General features: G+C 45.8%; 1 pseudogene; it reads right to left on the reverse strand.

Annotated features, from left to right (window-relative positions):
- Positions 1-4,050: 4,050 nt before the first annotated feature.
- Positions 4,051-4,364, reverse strand: LOC124502978 (DET1- and DDB1-associated protein 1-like; annotated as a pseudogene).
- Between the last annotated feature and the right edge of the window lie 417 nt (positions 4,365-4,781).

A 4,781-nucleotide genomic window follows, 5' to 3' on the forward strand; every position in this document is an offset into this window, starting at 1 on the left:
ACATTCAGCTCCACACTGGGCATGGAGTCTGCTTAAGATTCTCTCTTTTCCTCTCCCTCTGGCCCTCTCCCCTGCTTGTGCACACACGCTCGCTCTCTCTCTCTCTCTTAAAAAAAAAAAGAATATTTACATTGTTGTAAAACAGAACTTTTTCATCTTGTAAAACAGAAACTTTAATACCCATTAAACAACTCCCCTGTGTCCCCTCCCACCAGCCCCTGGCAACCGCCATTGTGGTCCTTGTTTCTACGAATTTGACTATTTTAGATACATCACATAAGTGGAATCATTCAGTATTCGTCCTTTTGTGACTGGCTTATTTCCCTTAGCATAATATCCTCAATGTTCATCCATGTTGTACCATGTTTTTGACCCTTTGAAAATTATTCTTTGACAATTTGCAAAAGGATATCAGTGACTAGGGTGTTGCTGGCCTGCATGTCTTTACTAATCCATCTAGCCTGGGGGGAATTCCCTATCTGTCCCTGTCCCAGGGAAAGGCTTGGGGTCTTAGAATTTGGCTCTGCCCTGCTACCCCCACTGCCTGCTCTCCCTTGCAAGGCTTCCAGGAGCCATTTGAATTAGACATGAGAACACACAGAAAAGCCCCTTAATCAGCAGGGTGCTTGGGGGACATCTCAAGATATGCATGGTGGGGTTAACCACACAAAGTATAAATAACTGAACTGGATATAGGCACCCAAGCCAGATATCCCATTAACTCTTCAGATAGAGGCAGATGTTGGGGATAAAAAAGTTCACCCCTTTTCCTTTGCACGATGAGAACTGGGAACATGGCACATAGGAGGAGCTGGGCAAACCTGGGGAATGAGCCAGAGTATAGAAATGACTGGGCCAGCCCAGGTGATAGGCGTCCCCAGGCAAAACTCCTAAATAATTTATTTGAGCCTCTAAAATGGAGTCAGATAGACATGTGTATCCTCTCTCTCTCTCTTTCTTTCTCTCACATTCACAAAGAGCCTAAGCACCTTTTCACTCAGCATCCAGAGAACCTTTGGTATGTGTAAATGCCAAGTAGTCTTCATAGCTTTAAAATCCATCACTTTCTGTGGTGCCCCCTTAAAAGTATTTAAAAACCTTTCATTTGTCTTTATAAGCAATGAAAACAGACATTCTTGGGGCGTGTTGTATTTACCCCCGTATGTCTCCCCCCACTTTCCAGAAGCCCCATTTTCTCTGCTGGGAAGGGTGTGTGGAGGGGCTGGTAAGGAAATAGCCTTAGATACTGGTTCCAGCGATTCCCAACAGGCCTCATGGGCCTGGGAAACTACTTAAACACCTGGAGCCTCAGTTTCGTCTCTTAAGAAGGATTGCAACAGCCCTTTACCCAGAACTTGATAGAGTGTTCCACCCGGATTTCTAAGTTCTCTTTTCATGTGAATCCTTTTTTTTTTTTTTTTTTTTTGAGAGAGAGAGAGAGCAGGAATGGGGTTGGGGCAGAGGGAGAGAGAGAATCTTAAGCAGACTCCATACTCAGCGTGGAGGCTGACTCAGGGCTCAGTCTCATGACCATGAGATCATGACATGAGCTGAAATCAAGAGTTGGCCACTTAACCGATTCAGCCACCCAGGTGCCCCTCATGTGAATGCATCTTATCTCTAGGGTGACTGTATAAACTCTTCGCCTCCAAACCATGACATTTTTAAGAATGAAAAGTGATTCAAATACTAATTACACTGGGACAGGGTGTGTAAACTGGGATGGTGGCAAGCAAACAGCAAAGTATGGTGACTCTTCTTCCAGACTAAATTGGAAAGCTTCTTCCATGAGGAGGCCTTGACTATACATCTCAGCGTCCCCATCTGTATCTATCCTAGAGTGCTGTTCATAAAGATGCTCAGTGAACCCTGATATCTTCTTCTTTAAACTGCTCTTTTCCCAAAAAAAAAATCTAACCTAGTGCAAATGTAGAGGGAAAGGCTTCTTGATTTAGCTTAAACACCTTATTGTAGGGTTGGGTTGACTTTGGCAGTTAAATAGCATCCATTGTGAATAGGAGACAACAGGTGGCCCATGACTGGAAGTGGACCATTTTGGAGCAGGTCAGGATTGGGCTGCTGAGGGTAAGTTATGTCTGATCAGTCACAATCATGTGGCAGAGGCTCCTGGGACCACAGCTATACACAAGGAAAGGGATGTGTGTTGGCATACCCAAATAGGATTTCAGGTATCCACTTTGCACAAGAAAGTGCCGGGACTGTCAGAAGAAATGGAAAGAATTTTAAGGATTAACTGTTGGAGCCTAGAAGAGCAGGTTTACATCTCTAAGGGGGAGAAAAGACAAAGGTGACTTTAACTCCTTAACAGTATGCCTGGTGGGCACAAAGTTCACTTCAGTTTAGAAAGCTGTGGTTTGAAATTTGTGGAGAAGAGTCTTTTGAATTTCCCCCATAGATGGTGGATGGCAGTTGATAGCTGATATGTTCTGACCCCACCGGTTGATGATGGTTGATGGCTGATGTGTTCGGACCCAGCCCTGAGTGGAGGAGGCAAGGAAGCCTTAAGAAAATGGAAGGAGCAGAGGTGCTTCTTTTGAAGCCATATAAGCAAGCTGTGAATACTGCTTTAGAAGGACATATCACCCAAGAGTGTCCGAGAGTGTGGGCTGTGCTCCGCTAATTCACATAACAGACACCAGAGACAAATCTTTGCAGCAAATGGCAGCCAAGTGTTGCATCCTAATAAAATCAGAATATCATGATGGTTTCTGATAGAGGATGTCCATTGTCTTCAGGGAGGGCATCCTTTGTTCTAATTGGCATAAAGGCACAATATGGGGTAATGGAGGCCATGGTTGGAATAGGCGGTGATCTCCTCACTGGGCAGTGATGGCAGCTACAAAAACCTGGGAGCTGTGTTGCTAATGGCCAATGTCCCAGTGATGTATGGAGTCAACAACATTGGTCTGGATGACATCCAGGTTGGTGCTCATAGCAAAGCCCTCTGCTGGTCCCATTGAAACAAAGAGGAGAATTGCACCAAAGAGAAATATAGAAGGGCTTTATCAGCTGTGGTGGTATTGATGAGACAGCAGAGTCCTGCCAAGGGAAGGAGGGAACCATGAGCGGAGGCCTGGAGTAGAAGATTTTTCTGTCAAGCTGCTATTGTGACCCATTCCCTTAGGATGCTGTGTCCAGGGAAAGAACATTACACTGGGATTGGAAAACATTTATTTAGGTTATGTTCTTGAAATCATTTTTAAAAATTAATTAATTAATTAGTTAATTTCCAAGTAGGAAACATACTTTTATTGGGGTGGGCATGGAGCACACACTAGGCCATGATAAAATGACTTAAGAGAAAGACCTGGAAATGCTGACTTCTCACCCTGGCACACATTAAGAATGAAGCCTGGGCACGGAATAGATCCCAGCCAAGTCTTTAAGGCCCGTTCTGGAGAGTAGGAGCAGAGAGAAAGGCTCCCACACATGCTGCTGGGCCACAGCAGGGCCCTGACTCTACCTGGCTCTAGACCCTTGCAGACACACTCCGGTTTTTCCAGATGAGAATTGGGGGGGTGGTGGACACAGAGGGGGATCTGGAGGTAGGTTATGAATAACAACAATGTTTTTTATTCTGTTTATTTATTTTGAGAGAGAGAGAGAAGACAGAGGGGGACAGGGGGACAGAGTGAGGAAAAGAATCCCAAGCAGTCTCCTCACTGTGAGTGAAGAGCCCAACGTGGGGCTCAAACTCAGGAACCTTGAGATCAGGACGTCTGAGCCGGAAGTCTGACGCTTAAACTACTGAGCCATCCAGGTGCTCCCAATGTTGTTTTTTAAAAAGCATCTGCCAACATCATACTACTGGGTCTGATGTCCCATTTTACAGCATAAATAAAAACTCAAGGAAAATAAATGCATTAGCTCCTATGAGGTTGGAAGTGGTATGGATGGTAGGGTGTGGATGGGCCAGTGGGGGGGCAGAGCAAATGTGGGGGTGGGGGGGGGCTTACACAAGGAGGGCGGGCTTGGAGCAGACAAGACACAAGAGGTACCTGTAGGGGAATGAGAGTCTTAAGTGTCCTCTTAAGTGTCCTTATGCAAGTCTGGGCTGTCAGGGACCTTGTGGGGGCGGGGGTGGGGGTTGCCCAGCTCTCACCCTCAAGGTCCACTTGTTCCTGGTCTCTCTACTCATTGGCGTTCTTTTTGTCCCATTGCTGATGTAGGTAGCACAAAAGGATGTTTATTTTTTCTGTCACAATGATCTGATCAAATGGGTACTCCCACATGGGCAGGTAGACTAAGGGACGTTGGTTCGAAGCTTTGCACACTGAGTCAGCATGAAATCGACTAAAGTTGCTTTTGTTGTAGACTGTCAGTCCTTTAAAAAAATCTGCCATCTTCTGTTTCCTCCGTCGCTGCCCCAGCCACCGCCGCCGCCACCACAACCGCCTTCTTAGCCACCGCCCCACTGTAACTTCCAGCCACGGCACAGCCCACACCTATTTATTTATTTTTTAAAGTTTTATTTATTTAAATAATCTCTGCACCAACATGGGGCTTGAACTCACGAGCCTGAGATCAAGAGTCACAGGCTCTGCCGACTGAGCCAGCCAGGCGCCCCTAAATCATTTCAGTTTACTTCTAGTGGCCTCAGCTGATGTTGCCCAGGAGAATCATTAACCATCATTAAACAAATAACCTCCGTTTCTCCTCCCTCACAAGATACCCATGTGAGAAGCAGGTTGAGCCCCAGTCAGTGTTTGGATGTGTGGCTCCTAATCAACACTACTACAGTTGACCTTTGAACAGTACAG

The sequence above is a fragment of the Lynx rufus genome, unplaced genomic scaffold (genome assembly GCF_022079265.1).
Source record: "Lynx rufus isolate CCGP_SWC_20201006 ecotype Redwood Valley unplaced genomic scaffold, mLynRuf1.p SCAF_8, whole genome shotgun sequence".
Classification (NCBI taxonomy): Eukaryota; Metazoa; Chordata; class Mammalia; order Carnivora; family Felidae; genus Lynx; species Lynx rufus.